At 39.6% G+C, this 11,836-nt stretch overlaps 1 protein-coding gene and 1 pseudogene across 1 annotated transcript in view; one reads left to right on the top strand and one right to left on the bottom strand.

Annotated features, from left to right (window-relative positions):
* Positions 1-11,836, top strand: part of Syce3 (synaptonemal complex central element protein 3) — a 38,619-nt gene that overhangs the window by 18,622 nt on the left and 8,161 nt on the right. The window lies entirely within an intron of this gene.
* Positions 4,011-5,676, bottom strand: LOC104869295 (annotated as a pseudogene).

Consider the following 11,836-nt stretch of genomic DNA (forward strand, 5'->3'; position numbering starts at 1 on the left):
CTTGAACTTGCAGCAGCCCTCGTGCCCCAGCTCCCTGAGTACTGGGATTACTGGAATGCACCACAATGCCTGACTGATCATTTACCTTTTAGTGGATTCTTTCCTTAGTTTTAGGTTTATGTATTTTCCTCTTTTTATAATTCTATATAAAATATAAATATTTTATATAAGTTGTCTAATTTAGAGGGTAATATGATCATTTTTAAAAGTCCTTAACAATGTACCAGCTGCTGAAAACATATTATCAAGATATAAGTAGCAACAGATTAAATAATAAATAGCTCCTGTAAGAGTGCTCCAAAATTGAGAAAGTTTGTAGGGAAACATTAAAGAAACTGATAATTCTTTAGTTACTGTTATTCATCATCTAATAATCATCAAAAACATTTATTCAGTCTTTACCAATTGCTGGATAATATTCCTTTGTTGGGGGGCGTTGAGACAGGGTCTCACTATGTAGTGGAGACTGACCTGGAGCTCACTATGTAGCCCAAACTGGTCTCTAACTCACAGCAGTCCTCCTGCCTCAGTGTCCCAAGTACTGGGATTACAGTTGTGTGCCACCATGCCCGGCAATATTTTAAATACTATATAAATTAGTTTATTTAATCTCCCAGCAATGCTATAAGGTAAATAGACTTTTATTATCCCTATTTCACAAATGAGAAAACTGAGGCATAGTTTTTAGCTATTCTACTATTCCTGTTATCAAGCTTTATAACACTTAAATTATATTCTGTAATCTACAATTCCTACAATTGTTAAACCAAGGGTGGTTGTGCATGCCTGTAATCACAGCACTCAGGAAGCTGAGGCAGGAGGATCACCACAAGTTCAAGGCCAGCCTGGGTTACATAGTGACTTCAAGGCTAGCCTGAACTACATAGCAAGCCCCTGTCTTAAACAAAACATGTTGAGACAAACATTCTGTACTTAAAAAGATCAAGTATTTAAACCTAGTAACTATGGCTATCGATGAGCTCCCTGGTTTCATAAACTCTTGAGAATATTTGTCTATGGTTACAACTCTCTAGCAGTGGTTAGGCATGTAATTACTTTCTTTATGACTCAGAAGATGCTTTCAGAATTGGTGGACTAGCATGGGGCCTGTATCTGTTTCTTGAGAAAATAACTTTTTGCGCCTGTAAGCTTCTTCATCCTTGAAGTTCTATCTATAGTTTTACCAGTGTAAGCTTGATTAATATTCTGAAACACCTTTGCTGGGATATGTCAGGACTCCAGAGAAGTAGATTTGAGTATTTTTTAAGAACTTTTTCATTTACTGTATCATTTAATACTACTTATTCAACTTTTTCAGAAATTCCAATTATGCATCTCTTTCTTGTCATATCTTCTTTATCTTCATCTCCATAATCAGTTTATTCCTTTGTTCTTTTCCATTTTGTGTGGTTTTTCTCGATTGTCCCTCTAGTCTCCGATTGTACTGTTCTGTGATAATTTTTCACTTATTCTCTACCTCAGATATAGAGAATTTATATTAGCGTGCCCCATAGTTCGTGGTGTCATAACCATTTGTCCAAGGAAAGGCTCTTTCAGTTTAATTCTTTGTTTGTCCTTTCTACACCCCATAGTTTATTGTCTTCCCCTCTCTCCACCCTCAGGAAAAACCCCAGTGTGCTTAATATATACCTTTTGTGTGTACATTTTTTTTTTTTTTTTAGATAAAGTCTTGCTGTGTAGCTCAGGCTGGCCTTGAACTCACACCCAATTCTCCTGCCTCAGGCTCCCTAGTACTCGGATTACAAGTGCTCACCATCATGACCAGCATTGTGTGTACATATTTAATAAAACGTTTAAAATGTATATTGCTCTTTTACATACATATATTCTTAATTTGTGTAGTGTTGCACGCTATGTCTCATACTATTTATTTTTTTTAATTCAGAACTACATGTATCCACTTCTTCCAAGACAGTTTATGTTTCTCAAATCTATTGCTTTTAGATGCTGCAAAGTAGGCCATGTGTATATTGTTCATGGCCAAAGTAGGCAAGGCCACGTGGGTGAGAATACTGAAGTTCAGGCTCATCTGTCACCCTAACCTGTGGGCAGTAACAGTTCCAGAAAAAGGAAGCTTCTTAGTATGTGACTATGTTCCCCATATTCTAACTTATCTGGATTTATAAGAAGTTTCCTCTGCTTTTCCTAATATTTTATTGTTGTTTTATTAAAACATTGCATTGAATACTGTGTTCATTTACTTTTATTCTATTTAAGTTGCTTAGGGTTGTGCATTTATCTCTAGGTACATCTCTTACTGTAATACATAGATATTGATATATAGCATTCTTGCTTGTTATTGTTTTATCAGTTGCCTTTATTGAGGTATAATTTATATACAATAAATAAGCCCACTTTAAGTGTCCAGTGCACTGACTTTTGCCAAATATAGGATGTATGATAAAAACATACAGTGAAGGTTTAAATTTTAAACTTTATTAAGTAGAGGGGCCGGGATTTAGCCTACTGGTTCTGCGACCTGCCTCGCAAGTGCAAAGACCCGAGTTCAATCCCCAGTACCAAAAAATTAAAAAATAAAAACATTTATTAAGTAGAAGAGCCATAGCTATTCATACCCCGCAAAATGCTGCCCCTCCCCCACTCCAAGCATGCTTATCCCATCGTTCTTGCCACTTACTAAAGCAGTTCTAGAATTCCTCATTTGTGAGTGTCTTTACAAGTTGTGATTAAAAAAAATACACACACACACACAGGGCCAGGGATTTAGCTCAGTGGCACTGTGCCTCGCAAGCCTAAGGTCCTGAGTTCGATCCCCCACTACCAGGAAGGGAAAGAAAAGAGAAGACAAGAGAAGAAAGAGAAGAGAGCTCAATCTATGGCTCAATTGATGACCCCTCCCCAGGTCATGCCCCAAATGACCCGCCCCTTCCAAGCAGGCTCCACCCCCTGACAGTGTGTTCCCCTCTCAACTGATGAGGGTAGTACCTCCATGGTCCAATTAAAAGCCTACCTCTGAACACATGCGCCTTTAGGGGATATTCTATGTTTATACTGTAGCATTCTGCTCCTGGCCCCCAAAAGACTTACAGCCACTTCTTTATAAAAGAGCTATTTAATCCATCTCTGAGTCGCCAAAGTTTTTGTATTAGTGCATGTTTGCAGTACATAAGGATTGTACTCATTGTGGGAAATTGCTACATGTACACAATGCATCTCAATTCTTTCACCCCTTCTCCTCCACCAGTGTTTTTAATTGTTTTCTTTTTTGCATCACATTCATTGATTTATTTTGTCTTTATCGAGTTAGTTACCATAAACAAATTAACAAGCCAGACTACCAGGCCAAAAACACATAAAACACATAAGACAATTATATTAAATCAAGTTACACTTTTAGATGCATTGGCCGTGCTGGATTCCAATGTTTTTCTCTCTTTTTTTTTTATTGCCTATCTTTGTTTTAACAGTTTAACATTTTACTAAATCCACACAAATTCCAATTTGTAAATATAATGAAGAACAACAGATTTTATTCTGACTTTTAAACCTCTCATTTTCAAATCCATCAAGACAAAAAGTAAACAAAAATTAGGTCTATTGCAAATTCATGATTTTTCTTCTGAGGAAAAAAATCATAGTAAAAAACGCCACTGGGTGTACAATAAAGCACCACAAGGCATGGTTACAGACAGGGCTTCCTGGCTTCTGCGATGTGTGAAAGGGACCGTTCTCCCCACTACTCTGCAACAATCAGGATTTCATTAAAATAACTATAAAATCTCCTAGGTTACACTAAGTCAGACACGGTCTGGAACATAGTGCTTAACAGTAATGCCAACTATCAGTGCTAACGTAAAAACCTTTTAGGTGGTCAAAAACAATTAGACTGGAAACCAAAACCTTTTTTTCCCTAGATGAGCAAAATTGAAAATGAAACGGTTCTCGCCTCCCAGTAAAAGTGAAGGGGGGATTTTTTTTTTCTTTTGAATCAGAGGCGGGGAGACAGCATGGGCTGGTTCTGGAGTTCGTCAGCCTAGTTGGCATGGGTAGCTGGCCATTTCCTGCACACAGATGCCTATACTCTCACTGTCAAAGAGCTCGAAGTTCAGGGTCATGGACACAAAGTAACTGGAGATGGCCTTCAGAATGAGCTGGGCTTGCTGTTTCCTTCGGGAAGCCATTCCTGCCACTGCCAATAGATGGAAACGCAATGGATTTCAGCTGCTTTTTTTTTTTTTTTCCGTACTGGGGATCAACTCGGGTACTTGTGCTTGCAAGGCAGGCGGTGGAACCACTGAGCCAAATCGCCAGCCCGGATTTCAGCTTCTTAACATCAGCTAGGGCCAGGCAATTTTTCCACTCTTTTCCAGAAGTTCTTCACACTTGTCCGCACCCTAGACTGGGCTATTCCAGAGGATCACAGCGGCTCCAGCTACTTCCTAGGGCCCATTTTTTTTCCCGGAGTTGCAGAACAGCCTCCACAAACTCCTTGCTACCCTTCTTCAGCATGATTCCTAGGTCATCTTTAAGGCCAGCATCAGCATTGGTAGGATTGGTTATGTCCTCCACCCCAGAGTCGGCTAAAACACTGATTTCACTGTGAATAAGGTTCAGCTTCTGGCCAAGAAAGAGGCTGTTGGCAGAGAGGACTGTGAAGCCATCTGCTGGTGTTCCCTCGGTTGTGCTGTCAGCACTGGCTGCCTTGCTGACTTCTCCCTGTGTCTTGGATTATCGAGCCCCTTGCTTTCCTCCTGCTTTCTTAGACAGGGCTTCTTCTGGAATGGAGACTTGGCCTTTGTGGCTGGGGGCAGTGTGATGATGGCTTCCAACTTTCCTTCGGATCCTCACTTCTCTGCTAGCAACTCAGGGTGGATGTTCCCCAGCGCTCCTCCACTGGCTATGGTGCCCCTTTCCAGCCGATTCAACTGTTCGTCACTGGCCACAGCCACAGAATGTGTGAGGTGTGACCCATCCCTTCTTACTGTCTCTTGCTGCATTGCTGGCCAGCTCCAGGATCTCCGCTGTCAGGTATTCCAGGGCAGAAGCCATGTACATGTTTCTTCCCACCGTGGCTTTCCATGGCGGTGTCCCTGGAAGAGGATCAGTGAGCACAAGGGTGGCAGAACCACTGAGCTAAATCCCTGGCCCCATTTTCTGGTTTTAGAATCTGGGTAATGCTTGCCTCCAGGATTGACTTTAGGAATACTGCTTCCCTTTCAGCTTCATTCAAGAGTTTGAGGAGTATTGGCATAGATCTTCTTGAAAGTTCTTGTAGAATTTGGCAGTGAATCCGTTGGGACCCGGGCCTTTCTTACTTGGTAGTTTTTTTTAATTACTTCTTCAATTTCATTGTCTTATATTGGGTCATCCAGGATTTTTATACCTTCTTGGCTCAGCTTTGGTAGTTCATATGTATCTAGGAATCTAGCCATTTCTTCTGAATTTTCCACTTTATTAAGAGTACAGCTTTCTCTAGCCAGGCATGGTGGTGCACGCCTGTTTTCCCAGAACTCTGGAGGCTGAGGCAGGAGGATTGCTGTGAGTTCGAGACCAGCCTGGGCTACATAGTGAGTGCCAGGTCAGTCTCAACTACATAGTGAGACCCTGTCTCAAAAAACAAAACAAAACAAAACAAAAAAGTACAGCTTTCTCAAAGTAGTTACCAGTGATCTTCCAGATTTTGGCAGAACCCATTGTGATTTCACCTTTTACTTTTTCATTTTTAGACAAGGTCTCACTGTATAGTTCAGGCTGGCTTTGAACTCAATACATAGCTCAGGCTAGCCTTCAATTCATAGTGATCCTCCTGCCTCAGCCTCCCAAGTGCTGGTATTATTGTCATGCACCACCACGCCCAGCTCACCTTTTTCATTTCTTTTTTTTTTTTTTTTTTTTTTTTTTTTTTTCTTTTTGTACTAGGGATGGAACTTGGGACCTGGCACTCGCAGGGCAGGCAATGGCACCACTGAGCTAAATCCCCAGTCCACCTTTTTCATTTCTGACTGCATGGATTTAGGTCTTTTCTTTACTTATTTTGTAACATTGGCTGAGTTTGTCTATTTTGTTTATTCTTTCAAAGAGCCAGTCTTTCCATTCCCTTCAGTCTCCGTATGTTTTTAGTCTCAATTTCATTAATTTCTGTACTAATGTTTAGAATTTACTTCCTCGTACTAGCTTTGGATTAGAATTATTCTTGCACTTCTAGGATCTTAAGGTGCATCGTTGGGTTATTTATTTGATCTCATTCTGTTTTTCTGTTGTATGTAAGAATTTACTGTTACAAACTTCCCTTTTAGAATTGTTTTCATTGTGTCCCATAGATTCCAGTATGTCATACTGACATTATCAGTTGATTGTAGGAACTCTCTAGTTTCTTCCTTAATTTCAGCTGTTGTTGATTATTCAGGAGGGTATTATTTAATTTCCATGTGTTTGCATAGTTTCTGTGGTTTCTTTTACCAATGATTTTTAGTTTCATTGCACTATGATCCGATGATGTACATGGGATAATTTTGATTCTTTTGCATTTACCTAAGCATGGTTAATGTATGGTCTATTTTGGAGAAAGTGCCATGTGCTACTGAGAAGAATGTGTGTTCTGTTTTTGTTGGAAGAGTTACTCTGTAGATATCCATTTGTTTGAAGATTTGGCTCAACTCAGGCACTTCTTTGTTGATTTTTTTGCCCAGTTGATCTGTCCCTTTGTGACAGTGGAGGACTGAGATCTCTGATTACAACTGTATTGGTGTTTAGCTGATTTTTCATGTCCATAAGTGTTTGTTTTATGAATTTGGGCATGCTGGTATTTGTTGCATATATGTTCATAATTGTTATCTCCCTCTCTCTCTCTCTCTCTCTCTCTCTCTCTCTCTCTCTCGGTACTGGGAATAGAACTTGGGACCTTGTGTTTGAGAGGCAGACAGCAACACCACTGAGCTAAATCCCTGGCCTATAATTATTATCTCTTCCTGTTGAATTGAATTTTTCCATTAGCACATATGTAGTGATCTTCTTTGTCTCTTCTAATCAGTTTTGGCTTGAAAGCCACTTTGTCTGACATTAAGATACCTACTCGTGCTATTTTTTCCAGATTCCCACTGCATGGAATATTGTTTTCTATCCTTTGTTTTTGTTTGCTTGTCTGTTTTATAGTTGTTTGTTTGTTTTTTTAGATAGGGTCTCACTATAAGTTGTGACTAACCTGGAACTCACTATGTAGCCCAGGCTGGTCTCGAACTCACAGTGATCCTCCTGCCTCAGCCTCCTGAGTGTTGGGATTACAGGCATGTGCCACCACTCCTGGCTCCATCCTTTGTTTTTAATCTGTGAATTTCTTTTTTAATTAAATGTGTTTCTTATATGCTGTATGTTGCATTTTGTTTCTTGATCCATTCTGCCAATCTGTATCTTTTGATTGGAGAATCAACACCATTCAGATTGAGAGTTATTACTGATAGTCATTGATTTATTCTTGTTATTGTATTATTTTCCTGCTGCTGGTTTCCTTTTATTTTTATTTTTCTCATTTTGCTTAGCTGCTCATCAGGCCAGGAATATTTATTCTTTTTCACTTATTAGCATTGCTGGCTTCATTTTCTCTTTCTTGGATATCCTTGAGAATTTTTTATAATGCTGCTTAGGTGGTTATGAATTTCTTGAGATGCTCCTTGACCTAGAAATATCTTTACCCCCCATTTTTTTTGTACTGGGGATCAAACTTGGGACCTTGCACTTGTGAGGCAGGCAGCAACTAGATCCCTGGTCCTAGAAATATCTTATTTCTTTGGCAGTTTTGAAGGAAACTTTTGCAGGATATATAAGTCAGGGTTGGAAGTTATTATCTTTTAGGGCTTGAAACACTTTATCCCACTGGCCTTTAAAGTAACCTTTTTATGTATTTTGTTGCCTTCTTCTAACGGTTTTTAAGACTTTGTCTCTATAATGAGACTCTGGTACTTTAAGTATAATGTGACACACAAAGGTTCTCTTTTGTCATGGCTATTTGGTGTTCTATATTCCTGACTTATCTGTATGTTTATTTCTTTCCCTATATTGAGGAAGTTTTCTGCCATTATTTCTGTGGACAGGTGTTTTATGTCATTTGTGTTGTCTTCTGATTTTTCACTTATTCCAGTTACTCTTAGATTAGTCTTCTTTACCTTGTCTAGCAGCTGTTTGTCCATTATTCATGTTGTCTGTTGCTTTTAAGGTGTCTTTGAGTAGCTGTCTTTGAAAGCATCATTGTCTTCTACTCCTGAAATTCTGTCCTCACATCAGTAGCTTCTGTTGCACATATGTTCAGTATAATTCTTAATCTAGATTTCTGATTGAAACCTTTGCATTGACTTTAATTTTTTGCTAAATTGATCATTCATGTTTTGTATCATTTTATTTAGTTCATCTAGCTTTTTATTATATCTTCTGAAAGCTTCTGGATCATTTTAGTTATTACTTTCATTACCTGTTTAGTAATATCTCTCAGTGACCCTACTGAGTACCTCTTTAATCTGTTTTCTAACATCCTCTGTTATCCTTCTTAGTAATTCAGATGTATGGTTTATTCTATTCTACCCTGTGTTGCCCCTTGGATTGCCTTTGGAGTATTTGAAAGTTTTGGAAGGCATTTGGTTGCCTCTCAAATTTCTCATGTTTCTATCATTGTGTGTGTGTGTGTGTGTGTGTGCACACATACACACACACACACACACACACACACTGAAGCCTGTGGACATGTATAGTATAGACTTCACTGCTACTATAGAGATCTAATTAATTGCATTTTGATAATATACTTTGGGCATGGCTAACAATAGTCCTTTGCCTCAGCCCCAAGATTCAATCACCTTGGTCAGTTTTGGAGGGAAAGATCTAGTATAATTAGCCCAACATCAAGTTCTCTGGGAATGTACTCTAGTATTATTAATGTCACAAAAGGTAATCTGAATATTGGTTTACAGAGAAATAGCAACAATTATGTGACCCTGGTAATATCAAACAAATCAGCTACAGCAGTATTATCCAAGACAAAGTGGATATAAACATACCATAAGAACCACTTATGTACCACCCTTAACCCTAAAGAAGAGATTCACAATTATTTATTTATTTATTTATTTGGTATGGGGATCAAACTCAGAACCTTGTGCCTGCAAGGCAGGTGGCAGAACCACTGAGCCAAATCCCCAGCCCAAGATTCACAATTATGATGTGGACACTAAGACTTACAGCTAATAGGTACTATATGTCACAGCTTTATCTTTGCTAATGGTAGAAAATAATTCAACAGTAATTTTATAGAGGTAACTATTAAAATTAATAAAGCTTTATGGTTATTCTATTAAAATATATGGTTTGGGAATTAGGAATGTAAGATGAAATATTTGAAACCTTAAATTATATGATATGACAAGGAAGAGAGAGAAGTGGTACAAAGAATCCTATTGGGAAGTAGAAGGATATTTATAGACTAGGTAAAGGTAAGAGAAAAAGCTGATAATAAATAGAACATAGGAGAAAAAGTGGGGAAAAAGAAATCATATGGGGAGTAAAAATAAGAGAAAAATTAAAAGGGTAAAGAGGAATAAAGAAAAACAGAAAAAAGAAGAAAAAGATAAGTAAGAAAAAAGGACAGAGGAATAAGCAGGTGAAGAAGAAAGGAAAAAAGAAAAATTTGGGGGGGTTTTGAGACAGGGTCTTACCATGTAGTTGAGACTGACCTGGAACTCACTCTATAGCCCAGGCTGGTCTCAAATTCACCGCAATCCTCCTGCATCAGCCTCCTGAGTGCTGGGATTACAGGTGTGCACCACCATACCTGGCAAAAAAAAAAAATTTTTTTTTAAACAATGCACATATTCACAAAAAAAGAAAAGAAAATTTCTTTGTGATTCTGAATATGTGCTTTTCTTCCAGATCTACTATTTTGGGGCAGTGTCCAAGTCAATACTTGTCCCTACTGACACTGGTAAATAAAGAAGATAGTCAGATCCCAGATCTGTGCTGGATGCAGGCACCAGCAGGCAGTACAATTAAGACAAGGGCACCAATGCTATAACTTTCAAATCCAAAGCAACTCAGGCTGAGTCTGTCATCAGGACATGGGTGGGGGGTAGAACCTATGTCCTTTAGCTCAGACCTCTCAGGAGGTCTTTTTCCAGCCTGACTCTGACTCCTTGACCACAGCTATCTTCCATGGCTGTCTTCTACCCAGTTACTGTAGAAACATAACACTGGGAGCCCTGAAGTGAGGCTGCCTGGTGCCTGTTCTGAGTCCTAGGTTTAAACAGTCAACCATTTCCTGGAATGACATCCAACAAAGTACTCTTTCTGGAGATATGTTAGGAACTTGGACTGAAGTCACTCACCAGCTGTTGCCTGTCAAAATACTCATGCAGAAGCAGAATCCCATGTTCTCCCTGAAGTTTCTGCTGGTCTTTTCCACCATTGTGTTTCTCCCTAAAGCCTTCTGGAGTCCTCAGCTTTCACTTTGGTTCTTTGGACTCAGTCTCCCTTTCCCATGATCCAGGAGCCAGGAGCCGGGAGCCGGGGTGAAAGAAAGTGCATATTGTCCCTTTCCTTCTCCAAGTTGTGTTCCATCTCTTCAATTTCTCTATAGATTTAAATTTTCATGTCAAATCCCTCCTGCTTCCCTGTAATCAATCTCTCTCTCTCTCTCCCTCCGTCCCTCCCTCCCTCCCTCCTTCCCTCCCTCCATTCTCAAATTGTTATTTTCCAGTGTCTGGATTTCAAAACTCAGAGATGCTGAGTTGTTGTTGCTTACTATTCCACCATTTTCCCACAAGTCCCTCAGGCAACGTTTTAATAGTTCTAGTGCCACTAAAAGAATCAAAGTTCAAGGTCTCTTCAGAGACTCAAGGCCAACTCTTAGCTATGAACACCTGTAAAAATCAAACTATTAAATACTTCTGACATGCAATGGTAGAAGGTAACATTCCCATTCCAAAAGAGAGAAATAAGGGGATAGAAAGGAATTGGGCAAAAGCAAGACTGAAACCCAGCAGGGCAAACATTAAATCTTATAGTTCTATATCTAGCACCTGGAACACATTATGTTTTTTGTTTGTTTGTTTGGTTGGTTTTTGATACCAGGGATCGAACTCAGGACCGTATGATTGCAAGGTAGGCACTGGAACCACTGGGCTAAATCCCCAGCTGGAACACATTATGGAGGGATGTGAATTCCAAATAGCTTGGGATGCCCTGCCCCCATGAGATTGCTGGTTGCAGCTTTCATGGCCTCTCTCTTGGGGTGGCTGTGCTTATTCCCTGAAATTTCCCTCAGCACACATATTACATTCCTGACATCTCCAATTTCTCAGTATCTCCACTGTACTTTTGGATTTACTCTCATAGTTTCACACACTGCCCTCTCAGGGTCACACCACCTGACCTTCCAGGCCTTCTTCTGAAATCTGGATGGAAGCTTCTATGACCCAGTAACTCTTACATTCTGTGTATCTGTAAAATCAGCACCAAGGGGATGATGCCAAGGTCTGCTGCCAGCTCAAGAAGCACCCAGGTCCCTTTGGATCATGGGTAGAGAAGCCTCTGAACGTCTCTAGATGGCTGAGCACTAAGAAATGAATCTCAGAGAACCGATTCTTGAGTGGGAAAGCCCAGGGACTCTTCTCATATGAAAACCTTCAGTATTGCACCCCTTAAGCCTGCCAAAAGTGGGGGGTCTTGCTGATACCTAAGATGCTCCCAAGATTCTTTCAAGCCAGCTTTCCTACTGTCTTGATGCCACCACCCTTAATCTCAATCTCTCACAAAGTCTCACAACATGGGCAAAATTAAGACCCTTTTTTTTTTTTTTTTTTTTTTTTTTTTTTTC

Source organism: Fukomys damarensis, unplaced genomic scaffold, assembly GCF_012274545.1.
Source record: "Fukomys damarensis isolate Sample0158 unplaced genomic scaffold, DMR_v1.0_HiC HiC_scaffold_19, whole genome shotgun sequence".
In the NCBI taxonomy this organism is placed as follows: domain Eukaryota; kingdom Metazoa; phylum Chordata; class Mammalia; order Rodentia; family Bathyergidae; genus Fukomys; species Fukomys damarensis.